The sequence below is a fragment of the Leptidea sinapis genome, chromosome 4 (genome assembly GCF_905404315.1).
Source record: "Leptidea sinapis chromosome 4, ilLepSina1.1, whole genome shotgun sequence".
Lineage (NCBI taxonomy): Eukaryota > Metazoa > Arthropoda > Insecta > Lepidoptera > Pieridae > Leptidea > Leptidea sinapis.
In genome coordinates this window covers 1,160,916-1,176,003 of record NC_066268.1, presented here as the reverse complement: position 1 = coordinate 1,176,003, position 15,088 = coordinate 1,160,916, and the positions used below count along the sequence as shown (strand labels likewise).

Here is a 15,088-nt window from a genome sequence, read left to right as displayed (position 1 = left end):
GGTGTAATTGCTGCCATTTCACCACGGATATTCTCCTTGAGCTGATCGATGTTTTTCGGATTATTGCTGTAGACTTTGTTCTTGAGGTATCCCCACAAAAAAAAGTCAGGAGGCGTCACGTCTGGACTACGTGGGGGCCATGGGATATCACCTCTTTTTGAAATCAGTCTGCCAGGGAACATCTGTTTCACAACCGTCATGGAGTCATTTGATGTGTGACAGGTAGCTCCGTCTTGTTGAAACCAAGTCCTAGAATTCACTATTCTTGAATTTTCAAGCTCTGGAGCCAAAAAACCTTCCAACATCGCAACATAGCGTTCGGTATTAACAGTGACGTTTTGTCCCCACGCATTTTCAAAGAAAAACGGTCCAATTATTCCTCTACCAGAGATTGCTGCCCATACTGTCACTTTAGGACTATGCAGTGGTTTCTGGTGCTTGAGTTTGGGATTCTCACTGTTCCAGTAACGACAATTTTGACGGTTTACGAACCCATTGATATGGAAGTGGGCCTCATCTAAGAAAAGGATATTGTCAAAATTGGAAAATCGATTAAGCATTTCATTAGCAAATGCGAGCCTTGCTCCGAAGTCAGACTCTTTCAATTCTTGTATTAACTGCAGCTTGTAAGGATGCAGTTTAAGATCCAAGTTTAAAATTCGTTGCAAACTTCGTGTCGATAAGTGTAAGACAGATGATCTCTTGCGAGTAGACATTTATGGATCTCCTCGTACAGACTGCATAACTCTCTCAATATTGTCGTCAGTCCTAAATGTTCTTCGACGACCTTTTGCTTGTGGTTTAAACGTTGAACCAGTCTCTTCAAAACGCTGTACGCATATTTTAATTAAATTTGCACTCGGAGCTTCACTAATTTGCCGTAGTCCATATTCAGAACAATATAAACGCCTAGTAACGATGTATGAACGAGAGTTCTCGTAAAATGCGCGCACGCAAAATGCGCGACGCTTCCCGTCGAAGTGACTCATAGTGACTAAAACTCCATGAGCCCGCCTACCCAACGATGCAGACTCCCCCCGCCCGCGCACTTTCTACCCCGCGAAAAAAGATGATGCAATATGCACGTTCTATTGCGCCACCCTGTATAAACTATTTTTTGATGTTACTTTTATATCTTAGATCCTGAAAGCATCATTAGAGCATCATTATAAATACATATACTTGGGTTTTTTTTATTTATGTGGGTTTGGACGATAAATTTCCCTACAGCAATTGCGACACCTCTCGGATGCATCGTATGACTACAGATTGGCGCTAAAGCACCTTCCCGAGATAAAACTGCTCCGGTGAAGCTAATTGTTTCGGGTAACCTTAATGAATTTCAAGGCAAATGTAATTGCTTACATCATCACATATCGTGGGGCATCGCAAATAGCACTGAAAAATGTGTAATAATAAGTCTGAACTTATTTTATTTTATTCAGATGTGTGCAAGTATGGCCGAGAAATGAATTAACGTTAATGGTGAATATTTTGATAAACAATAACATCTTTTTCATAATTCATAGTAATTTTTGTCATTCCGGAAACTTTTAAATGCACACTTAGTCAAAATCCATCAAATATATCGGCGACTTCATCATGCTATTACTTGATTGTATTCTGATTTTATCAAAACCCATGATTTCCTAACTCGAGAAAAAAGAATTATAAAAATCGGGCTAAGAATTTATAAAAATTATTTGGTGGTTTAAAACACTTTTAAGAATGCTCGACTAAAATTTATCTACAGTTCGGTTCAACAATGTAACATCAGATTTCTAAATATTTGAAAACAATAACATGTTACCTACTTTGTTCATGCTACTTTTGCGGTGTTGTCAGGCTATTTTATTTATGATCACATTGTTAAATCACCCTAATACTGTACAAAATATTGGTGTGAAATACTGAATTTACCCAGAAATACTAGGTAAAACTAGTACTTCACATTTTTGTATTTTTATAGTCTCTTTTTGGTTTAGTTAAAGTATAACGGCAGGATTAAGTACTATTGCGTAGTCTAATTGAATAATGCAACTTATTAGCAGACTTACTAGCATCAAATAATATAGTAGAAATAGCAATATATTTATTTACCAGATGGAATAACATAATATATTGCAACAACACTTGGCAAATGTCATGAAGCTACATTAGTTCGTGAAGGGACTTTGAGTTATCTATCTATATAAAAATGAATTGCTGTTCGTTAGTCTCGCTAAAACTCGAGAACGGCTGGACCGATTTGGCTAATTTTGGTCTTGAATTATTTGTGGAAGTCCAGAGAAGGTTTAAAAGGTGAATAAATAGGAAAATGCTGCTAAATTAAATAAAAACAACAAATTTGTTTTTCCTTTGATGTGTCCATACATAATTTCTATGAGAGAATTTATTGACAAGGTTTGACAGTTCTGCTGTGAAACAATTTCATTCCGACAGCAGGGTGCATATTTTACGTAGTAATTTTTGATGTTATGATATGTTATTGACAAATTCATATAAGAACAATATTTTATTTATTATATACAGAACAACGTCTGTCGGGTCAGCTAGTACATAATATTAATTGATGACTCAGAAATAAACACTGATATTCAACATAGAAATGTTTGCCCTTACCGGGATCGATCCCGCTACCAGTGGCTCAGTGGGAATAATCATAAGCCACTGGGCTATACTGGTCGTCCATGATATCAACTAATACTTTCTGTGTGACTATAAAATGTAGAGGCAGCAAACAGTATTACAATAATAAATAGTAAAAAACTGAAGACTAACACTTTCACCAGTGGTCTTTCCAAAAGAAATACAGCGTTTTAAGTTAAAATGTAACGATATAAACCACAAATAAAAAAAAAGAATACAAATTGAACTTAATAATGTCTAAACATTATAATTAACAACACGACTACATACTCCTATTAAACAATACTAGTTAATAATAATAATATCTCCGGAAAATGTAGAGCTCGTGCGAAGAACATACAAAAAACCCAACGGCCACTCTTTTCAATCAATAGAGTATTTTACAATGATTGTAACAAAACAAATTAGTTTGTAAGGTGCTGCATCCAATATATGAATCGTTTTTAAAGTTAAAAGCGTTTTAAATATTAAATATTTCAAGAAAAGTAATAAAGAATAAACTAAATATATTGGATGCATCAATCCTTAGACCTTGAATTCTTCGTGAACATGGTGGTCGTGATTAGAGTTTTAGATTTAGAGCCATTATTATTGTGTAATTATCTCGTCCTGTTGCGTCAGTACGGTTTGCAGTTTCATTACCATTATCATCATCAGCCTGAAGACGTCCACTGCTGGATAAGGGCCTCTCCCAAAGATTTCCACGACGATCGGTCCTGCACTGCCCTCATCCAACGTATTCCGGCGATCTTGACCAGATCGTCGATCCATCTTGTAGGGGGCCTACCAACACTGCGTCTTCCGGTACGTGGTCGCCATTCGAGGACTTTACTGCCCCAACGGCCATCTGCCCGTCGAAATATGTGCCCTGCCCACTGCCACTTCAGTTTCGCAATCATTTAGACTATTCGATCTCGCAGCGAAATTCCGTGCATAGCCCTCTCCATTGCCTTCTGAGCGACCATGAGCTTTCTCATAAGGCCCATAGTTAGCGACCACGTCTGCGTACCGTAAGTCATCACTGCCAACACACACTGGTTGAAAATATTCGTCTTCAGATACTGTGGTATTTTGGACGAGAAGATTTTACGGAGCTTCCCGAACGCTGCCCATCCAAGTTGGATTCGACGAGTGACCTCTTTTGTGAAATTGGTCCTGCCTAACTGGATTGTTTGTTCGAGGTAGACGTACTCGTCGACAATTTCGAGAGTACAGTTCCCAATTGTCATGGGAGCAGGTGCGACATAGACATTTGACATGATGTTCGTCTTTTCCATGTTCATTTTGAGACCTACTCCTTGGGAAGCTGTATTGAGGCCATCAAGCATATGGTTTTCGTCTTCTATGTTCTCTGCCATGATTACGATATCGTCTGCGAATCGAAGGTGAGTGAAGCTTCATTACATCTTCTAACGCAGCGGTGAACAGATTGGGCTATATGACATTGCCTTGCTTGACTCCCCGCTGCTGTCGGATAGGCTTTGAGATCTGATCCTGGAGACGGACTGACATGGTGGCGTTTCTATACCAACACTTCAACGCTTCGATATATCTCCAAGTTTTAATCAATGTGGCACCTCTGGAGAGACTGAAGCACCGCCCAGGACTCGATCGAATCAAAGGCTTTCTCATAGTCCACGAATGCCAAGCATAGTGGTTGGTTATACTTCTCTGTCTTCTGTATAACCTGCCGCAGTAATATATGTGATCTATGGTGGTAAAGCCTTTTCGGAATCCGGTTTGTTCGGGAGGCTGGAAGTCGTCAAGCCTGCGGACGAGACGATTCGTGATAACCCTAGAAAACAGCTTATATACGTGGCTCAGAATGATGTGGGCCTATAGTTCTTCAAAAGCATTTTATCGCCCTTTTTAATGAACAGCACCACTCTACTGCTGTGCCATGCTTGCGGTGTTTTGTCCATTAGGATGACGAAATTTAATAGTTTCTGGAGGGTCTTAAGTACAGGGGTACCACCAGATCTCAGAAGCTCAGCTGTAATTCCATCATCACTCGGCGCCTTGTTGTTTTTAAAATGTTTTAGGGCTATACTAATCTCGTACAGGCTGACTTCTGGGATATCTTCGGTATAGTGTCGGGATAATTTGGCTCTTGGCTCTTCAGCCTTTTTGGTAACAGGTGCCCGTGCGTTCGTGTATAACTGCCCGTAGAACTTCTCAACTTCCCTCAAAAGTTCGGATTTAGACGAAACGATCCTGTCGTCACCGGTCTTCAGCTTCGTCAGTTGGCTCTGCCCAATAGACTAATCTCGTGCGAATATTTTTGAGCCTTAGTTACGCTCTATGGCCGCCTTCATACAATTTGTATTGTGGCGGCGTATATCGCTAGTCAATGACTTGGAGATCTGTCTATTTAGCTGCCTATACTGGAAAGCATCTTCCGAGGACTGAAGGGTCATTTGGCGTCTTACATCCATTAATTTGAGGATATAGTCTGAGATTTTTCCGGTTCTTTTTGAACAGCTGCCACGAACAATTGCCACGAACCTGAACATCGTCGACGTCTACGCAGTCACTAAGGCATTCGAAGCGGTTTTGCAATTCGAGTTAAAAGTTTTCGGAGTTTTGGATCTGGATGGGTGAAGCTGGAGTGTAGACTTCACCAATCGAGACCGCTCCAGTTTTGGATTGATATTCAATGTGCCTCTTAGTGCCGCATAGTAAGCTATGCGGTGATCACTCCCAGTTTTCACTGAGTTGATCACGGAGACATCATTGAATATATGTCTTTTCGTCGACATAATAAGTCGATCTTATTTTTGCAACATCGGGGCTGATCCATTTGCGTTTCATTTGCTCTGGGTTATAAAGAAGGAGTTCGTCGTATAGAGATCCTCCTTCTCCATAAAGTCAGCCAGCATCTGACCTTGGGCGTTCCGATTTCCATAACCAAATTGCCCCACTCTCAACTCATCGCCGTTTTGCATTGTAGTCTCCCATGACAACGTTGAAGTCATTACCGTTAGCAAAAAATATTTAATAGTGTTAGGTACTTTTAGGTACGTCCGTGATATTTTCGTGCTATCACTGCTTTGTTTTTAAAGTTTTCATTGCTACTGTTTCATTGTTTCTGATGTTCTGTGCCACTGTAATAGTTCTGTCAGAAAAATAAATTCTCTTAAGTACTTAAAGTACATTGTGTTCATTGATTTTTCATAATATTAATAATAATAATCAGCATCACAATATTACACCTTAACGTCAATCAATAATACAGAAAAATTAAATCGTAGTTTGTTTATTAATAATAAGATTGTTTATTAATATTAGGATATTATTTAGTGATGCTTATTATGCACACCGAAACAAAGCGACGATGTGACGTTCTGCCTAGCGAAACTCTCTAAGAAAAAATCGATTCACTCGATTGTATGAAACGTGCAGTCATCGATAGATTGACAGATAACGGCTATAATCTTGTAAAAAAAGGAGATAACCGAAATCCAGCACGTTATAAGCAACTGTCCGCATTCAAACTTAGCCGGATAGTATTGTGACAGTAGACATATGTCTACTGTGGTACAATCATGATACTGTAATTTCTACTATTTCAAACTTATGTCAAATCACTGCACGTGACATACTAAAATAAATTTCAATTTTTAAATATAATTTTAAATTATAATCACATCTACAAACACAATTTTGTTTTGAATTGTTTTGGTAAGACAAATATGAATATTGTTTGAATTAACGCTGGGAACAGTCGTGTTGAATTAGCCTGGAGTTGATACGTGACAGCCTTCAGCTTACAGCTATGAATAATTTATTAAAATCTCTGTATAATAATATATTACTCAGCATAATATTTGTCTTCCGCTAACAGTAGGAAAATATATTATCCAACAAATTTCACGTTTATTCCTTACACATTCTTGATTTGAAATGAAATGAATACACTCTTTATTTCTAATACACATAGAAATAGATTTATTTAACATAGGGAGTGACATTTACTAAACTATACTGACAAATATTTAGAAAATTGGTCTTGTAGATTTATTGATTGTAGATTGCCACTGGAGGGGAAATGACTCCCCAGAGCGCAAATCTTACGTGAGTTGATCTATACGGTTTACTTGTATTGTCCAAGTTTTTCAGCAAATCTTCAATTTTGTCAATGTGATTTTGTAGGTTTTCGAATAATGTCACTGGATTCTTGTGTGTGGATATCAAGGCTGTATCATCCGTGAATGTTGCGACCACGGTGCCTTCTCTAGTGTTGGTAATTCAGCAGTGAATAAAGTGTATAGAACTGGACCCTGTATATATCCCTGGGGCACCCATGATTTCGTGCAAATCAGAATATTATTTTTTAATTTTCCTTCGACGTAATAGTCGATGCCAGGATCTCCGAATATTTTTTTTACTAATTCATTTTTAACAAGCCCCGTGATATTGATAACAAATTCTTATAATTATTGGAAATTTATGGCCTATATAAGGTTTTACACGAGGTCTTCTATTAGTAGGTTTGCGAGTAAGAATGTAAAGAATGTGAATAATGTCACACGGTTCGAATTTAGTTGATGAATTGCTAAGTTTTAACATACTTTTAGAAAAATCGAAGCGACAAAAATCGATTCAAAAAAAGTTTGAAAACTTACATCTTCTATAATTTGAACTCAGTTGTTGAATGTCAACTACCATCATCAACCTATTTACTACTCTTTGGCTTTCAGTTTTCACTAAACTTTCATTATAATACCTACTGTTAAATAGCAAGAAAACTAAATATATAAAATTTAACGTACCAAATGTAAAAATATTGATACAAGTGTTTTGTTAAACGGAGAGGTGATAAAACCGGTGAAATATACGAAATTTCTTGGCATTACTCTAGATTCCAAATTACAATGGGGGCCCTATATTGAAGGATTGGCGAACATACTTAGTTCTGCAGCATACGCGGTTAAAAAGATTAGACAATTAACTGACATAGATACGGCGCGACTAGTATACTTTATTTACTTCCATAGTATTATATCCTATGGTATATAGCTGTGGGGCAGCACTGCCGATATTAATACAATATTTGTGCTGCAGAAGAGGGCTATTCGCGCTATTTATAACCTAGGCCCTAAAGAATCATTGAGAGCAAAATTTAAAGAAATTTACATCTTGACTGTTGCTTTTTTTATGTTCATAGGCACATAAGTGAATTTGCGAGAAACTGTCATAACCATAAAAACTCAAATTCAAAATACCACCAGGAACAGACATAAGCTTATAATGCCTACTACTCGGCTAAGTCGAGTTAGCAAGTCTTTTATGGGGCGATGTATATGCTTTTACAACAGGATCCCAGAACATGTTCAAAATAAAAGTATTACGTTATTCAAAAGAATAGTTAAAAAACTTTGTGTCGTAAAAGCTTTGTTCGTGGGAATAGAGCGACCGCCCTCAGGCTATTAAATAATAAGTTTAATTGTACAATGTTACTTTGTTACTTAGTAAATGTTACTTTAATTGTAAAACATATTTTTGATGAAAAAAAAGGCAGCTGAGTTTGTTGCGCCCATTCTTCTCAGGCCTGAGGCATTCATTGTGTTACTTATTTATCATTTCTCAAACATGTTTATTTATCGTCGAAGTTTTATTGAAGTATTTGGGAAAAAATCGTACTCCTCTCAAATTCACCTGGACAAAAATAACTAAGATGTTAGTGAGCAATCTCTTCATGAACACTGCATTAAATTATGTTTATTCAGACCACCTAGCTCGTCAATCCCGACAGTACCTGCCGTTCCCAGTGCTCAACTACGGTGCCACTAATTGAATAAATGCACTGGATGGACATGAGAAACAAAATGCGGGACAATTACTTAGATCAATAGTGGTTCATGGTCAGGGTTTATTGTTTCGGATATTTGAAGAACAACAGCTAAGGTCTGGATCAGTTTCCACAAAATACACCTTGATAATCTGATCCACTTTCGGATCGAAATCCAATGTTTGAAATTAGTTTTTCATTATGGTGTCTAAAAAATTTCTAAACGTTGGACATAAATTTTTTTTCGGCTTAGGATACGCATATAATATCGTCTGCAGCAATCTCTTAATATCTCTGTTTTTAATGGACAATTGTTTGAATTATTTTACCGACCAAAAAAATTTCATAGACGCGCATTCATTGATTACAATTAAAATACCAGCTAAAGGAACAAACCGAAATAAATGACTGAGATGAGCACATTGGCATGATTTTTGAACCAAACCACTGACCCAACATCAAAAGCAATATGGCGGATATTTTGACAGCTATCTCGTTCTCCCGCCATATGCTTAAACTCAAATAACCTACTCTGTGGAATCGCATAATCAGGAATAATACCTCACAACGAAATATTGTAAACTAATGACTTAAAGATGGACAAAACGGTTGAAATACAGGATATAAAATATTTTTTTTTCACCCCCAGTAAATTGTTTTGCTAAGAACCAGTTACTTACATGTTGGTATTCCTTGAAAAATCTCCTAAACGTACCTGTTTACTACACCAGAAGTACCAACGGTCCAATAACACAAGCACACCACACTAAAATACAAATCACAACCACATTGGCACAATTTCGAACCAAACATTAAAATGTCAAAAGCGAAATGGCGGATACTTTGACAGCTACGTCTTCTCCCGCCACATGCTTGAACACGAATGTGCTCTGTGGCATCGCGCTATCAGGGAGTAAACATGTGAACGGCTGAGCTGTCAACCGTTGAAAGAATTTATGAGGTGAGGTAGCTAACAATTGGGACCCTACGGGAAGCGGGTTCAATCACGAGGGATTTGTCGGCTGACATTGCACCGGTTGATGCAATTGATACGCTTGTTACATTTCCATTTATAGATCGTAGTTTGGAACTTTAGTTTCATATGCCATGTGAAGCTGATGGTTTGTTGTATCTTGCCTTGAGAACCCAACATTATTCTACTAATAACAGTTTTATTACTAATGAAAAAATAACTTAAGATGGATACCTTATAATACCAATGCTGAACGTACTTCTACTAATGTGTCCAGAATTAAGATACTAAACGCTTAGAACTTCATCAATACTGTTTTTAAATTTAATTAAGGATAGATAAAATATATAATCATTTCAGCCGGACGACGTCCACAGCTGGTCAAAGGCCTCCCCCAAAGATTGCCATGACGATCGGTATTGCGCCGCCCTCATCCAACCTATTCCGGCGATCTTGAACAGATCGTCAGTCCATCTTGTGGGGGACCTACCAATACCACGTCTTCCGGTACGTGGTCGCCATTCGAGGACTTTACTGCCCCAACGGCCATCTGCCCGTCGAGCTCTGGGCTATGTCGATAACTTTGTTTCTCCTACCGATCTCCTCATCTCTGATTCGATCTCGAAGGGAAACTCCGAGCATAGCCCGCTCCATTACCCGTTGAGCAAAAGTTAGCTTCCTTATATGGCCCATTAGCTAATGGGCTAACGCTAAAAGCTTTTAGCGTTAGCGAGTTTTTAGATTGTTTTGGGATATGCTCTAATGTTTTCTATTTATGGGCAGGTATTTCTGCTCTTTATTAGGCAGACCATTTATTAAGACCTTTGTGTAGAGAATAAAGAGCCTTTTCAATTTACCCATGTTTTCATGTGGAACCCCATAAACCTCTCGGTCGCCCAGCCGGCGTTTTACGGTGGACTGTTCTACCCCCGATAAGCGCCCGTTCACCATTATACGGCGGTGACATACTTGTTCCATATAATGCTTAAATGAAATGCCAAAATATTATTTGTATCTCTCGAATGTATACAGTATTGAAGCTTATGAGACGATTAGCAGATCTAATACACACACATGTATATTTTTGACAAATGTTATAAGAAATAAATAGTCAGTTAAAATAGGTAGAAATCATGGTGGTACACATCTAAAGGTCAGTAATTACTATGGCGTAGGTGAGATACGAATTAATCAAAAATGTACGATTCATAAGAGTAGGTACGTATTTTCTAAAAGATAAAACAAATAAATCGTCGCTTTGATAAAACAAGTAGGATTTTTGGGTGTAAAATGTGCTACATTTTTAATCAGGAAAATAATTAATGGAAACCCCAAACGTAACCTTGCATAATAGCATTTTCATGATAAAGCCATTCAACGAATTGCGGCCAAAACACGCTTGAAATATTTTGTTTACAGCCACACAATACAGATTTTAATTTTAACGAAAGAGTTAGCCAATGTATTATATGAAATATTTTACAATTAATACTTAATAGTGTTGTGTTCTAGATAACTCTTTCAAGTTATTCATCTTAAAACTTTTGACTGCAAATGGCAAAATCATAAGCTTTTGAAGTGAAGCTTCTTTGTGCACATGAGGTTAAATTTTTACAGACGAAACGCAATAAAGTGACACGAAAACGTGGGACGTTTTTCAGCAAGAAGAGGGAGACAGCTATTTAGACTGATTGAGAGAGAGTGAGGAAGGCGAACGTAGCATGAAGCACATAGCGCCGCTATAAAGTAGGTAGAACATCGCCCCTACTAGCGTTGTATCGTGCAGGCTTAGCGCACGACCGCTAGTAAGTAAAACCAGGTCCTCCGTGGTGAGATTCAGCAGTTCAACCTATTGTATATCCAACGATATTTGGAACGTATTATACTTGAGTCTTGGGACTTGAGAGAAGAATATGCACTGGATGTTAGCTAGCGGCCCCTTTTTCTGCCGTATAGCAGAAGTTATGTGCAAGTAAATTGTGTTTCGGTTTCCAGGGCGCCGTAGCTCATCAGATCATGTTCTTCATCATCATCAGCTGGAAGACGTCCACTGCTGGATAAAGGTCTCCCCCAAAGATATCCACGACGATCAGTCCTGTCTATCTTGTGGTTGCCTACCAACACTGCGTCTTCCGATACGTGGTCGTCATTAGAGGACTTTAATGCATCACCAGCCATCTGTCCCTGCCACTTCAGTTTCGCAATGATTTGGGCTATCTTGGTGACTTTGGTTCTCCGACGGATCTCCTCATTTCTATTGGCTAGCGGATATTACCCATAAATTTTTATGTATGCTACTTTTACAGATGTGTTGGTGAGAGTATTTTGCTTGGTCAATTCCTACGACAAATATTATAAAATTTATCATCTATAACATATTTTCTATATTGATTACAATTTTAAGAAAATAGAGCGCTTACAGCGCATACAAAATGCTTTTTAGAGTAATTTAGTGACACACGAAAGTGGTATTGAAGTATCAGTATTTACCTGTGAAATGTTTCTTTCGTTGGATTTTTGCTGTATGTAACAACATAATCTAATACAGTACAAGACACCATATTTTTTAATTAATATCCGTTAAAACACAGAACAATAACGAAAAAAACACTAGAATTAAAACGCGGTCCAATTTGACAGGAGACTAATGGACACTAAATTGTTTCAAAACGGTTTCAAGGCCTTTATCTATTTCTCACACTTAGGTTTTTATGTAAGGTTTGTTATTTCACTTTAACACACGGTTCGTCTATTATGCTAGTATAAAAAGCGGCCAAGTACGATTTGCACTGGCCAATGAAGGGTTCCATAGCAGCATATAACATAATATAAAAGTTATATAGAAAGGAAAATGATATTAAATTACTTAAATGGAAAATTCTAAAAATCTTTGTTCAATCATACAGTAAAATGAGCTCTCATCATTTATACGTATTTAAAAAAACTACTTACTAGATCTGGTTCAAACTAATTTTCGGTAGAAGTTTGCATGGTAATGTACATCATATATTTTTTTTAGTTTTATCATTCTCGTATTTTAGAAGTTACGGTCCCCCCCCCCCCGTTTACACACATTTTACCATCTTGGAAGTGCCTCTCGCGCAAACTATTCAGTTTAGAAAAAGTGGCTTTGACATGTATGTCTGACAGACAGGCAGAAATGACGAATCTATAAAGGTTCCGTGTTTTGCCGGAACCCTAATAAGTTTATGATAATACTGGGCTAATAAGAATTAGCATCTTATGTCTCAATTGCGATGCCGCTCAGATCTTTGGGTCCAAAAATACTTTTATCAGTACAAATTCAAATATTTTCATTCAAAATAGGACATGATATCACTTATTCGATCGCTTATCGAAAAATAATGCCTCAGACCTGAGAAGAAAGGGCACAAGAAACTCAGTGGGCTTCTTTTTTTTTCATAAAAAAAAAATGTAACATCGTGCAATAGAATTTATTATTTAACAGCCTGAGGTCATTCTATCACCTCATATATATCTAGTAGTATCATTAAGAAAGTCATTTATGTTATAGTAACCTTTATCACACACACGTTTTTAAAAATTCTATTGAATTTTCTTTTGAAGGGCGCCGTAGCTATTGAAATTACTGGGAAAATGAGACTTAACATCTTATGTCTCATAGTGACGAGCGCAATTGTAGTGTCACTCAGAATTTTTGGGGTTTTCAAGAATCCTCAGCGGCACTGCATTTTATTGGGAAGGGCGTCTCAATTACCATTAGCTGAACGTCCTGCTCGTCTCGTCCCTTATTATCATAAAAAAAATACCGCGTCTTACTACTGAGCTAGATGCCCTGTTCGATACAGAACATTAATATGATGAATATAGATTTTTGTTTTCGTGTTATTTGTGCTTATGTATATCTTATTAAATTCATATATCGATCTCTAACCCATAGTAGAAGCTATGCTTAGTTTGGGGCAAGTTATTTGTCAGAAAGTTCAATATAAGTTTCATTATTATATGCTTAATTCTGCATAAATAATGGCTAATCGCTACAATTGATTCCATTAATAAAAAGTACGTAAGGGCGTCCCACTTAAAAATGACGATAGCCTCTATATAGTATTCCAAAAGAATGTCGTTGTTGCTCACTAAACATCAAGTGATCCGTTTATCATCCACCTCCATAGTTAAAGTCAAAATCAAATAAACTTTATTCAATTAGGCTTAAAGTAAGCCCTTTATAATCATCACTAAAAATATTTCTTTTAAATTACTGAATCTACCATATGTAAAAAGAAGAGCTCGTGAGAAGAACATACAAGAAACTAAACGGCCACTCTTTTCAATTAAATAATGTATTTTACAATGGCTGTAATATACATAACAAATTAATTTGTAAGTTTGAGTCGTATTTGAATAATATTAAATGTATCATAAAAAGTAATAAATAAAAATTATCGTATATTGGATGCATTAACCTTTAGAGCTTGAAGTCATTGTTTGTGTAAGGATGCTTCGTGAATATGATGGTCGTGATTACTGTCATAACTAGTAATCGCATCCAACAAATACAATGATTTATTAACTATAACAGGTCGATCAACGATGATGCATAATAAAAAAAGTCGAAAACTCCTTATTTCGTCTTTTGAATCGCGACTTATTCTACTGAATAAATTATGATATTATTCGCTAGTTCCAACTCGCGCCTAAAGTACAATAACTTCAAGAAATCTCAGTTATGACAAAACGAAATTTAAGAAATAAAATTGACGCTACTAAGAAACAATAATTTAGTGATTAAAATTGATGTTACTAAGAAATTATAATTTAATGAATAAAATTGAATACTAAAAAAAATATTTAAGAAATAAAATAGATGTTACTAATAAATTTTAATTTAAGAATTTATGAAATAAATTCTCTTTTCACACAATATGATACGTGTCCTTTTACGTCGAAATTAATAAGTACATCTTAGATACCTTCCGAAATTTTATAACAATAATTATTTCATTATAAGTTATTTATTGTTTTATAGAGAATTTGCTTATCAATTAATATTGTTATTTACAAACAGTAGTACTTACGCGGGTTCCTGTGGCCTCGAAGTGTGGTGGCAGCCTCGAGGTCCTCGCGAGACAGACAAAGGATCATTTCAGGGATAAAATCCTGGAATTCGCGCATGCGTAGGAACAGCATGCAACGCCCTGCTGTTCAGTGTAATTGTGATTTAATGTATGTTCTTGTCGAGTTTAATTAAATGAGCAACGTTTGAAACAAATTAGTTAAAGAAAATTGATTAATTTTGACGGAAATTTATGAAACTACTTAGTTTTCTCAGCTATATCATGGAACTAGATTATGATTATTTCATAGCAATAACAATGACAGTACAATATTTCATTTAAAAAAGCGCAAATAAAGAATGCTGGGAGAGTTTCTTGTACCCTTTCTTCTCTCTCAGGGCGTCATATGAAACAATTAATTGTAGAATGAAACTTGCTGAATTTTAACGGCAATTTAACCAAATGCTTAGTTTTCACATCTATATCATAATGGGACTAGATTATGATTATATTATAGCAATAACAAAGACAGTACAATATTGTATATTTTATTTAAAAGAGCACAAAAAAAAAGGCTGGGAGAGTTTCTTGCGCCACTTGTTCTCTCTCAGAGTGCCATTTGTTTCCGAAGCGGTG

The 15,088-nt window shown here is 36.6% G+C and overlaps 1 protein-coding gene across 3 annotated transcripts in view; it reads right to left on the bottom strand.

Moving 5' to 3' along the window:
• LOC126980019 (sodium- and chloride-dependent GABA transporter 1) overlaps nucleotides 1-14,583 on the bottom strand; it is a 32,300-nt gene extending 17,717 nt beyond the window's left edge. Inside the window, exon 1 of one of the 3 annotated variants that reach the window (XM_050829642.1) lies at nucleotides 14,474-14,583. The gene's annotated coding sequence lies outside the window, so the exon portion shown is untranslated. Of the gene's footprint in view, nucleotides 1-9,120; nucleotides 9,360-14,473 lie in introns of those variants that run through there. The other 2 variants (XM_050829641.1, XM_050829643.1) reach the window with 2 other exon arrangements.
• Nucleotides 14,584-15,088: the final 505 nt, after the last annotated feature.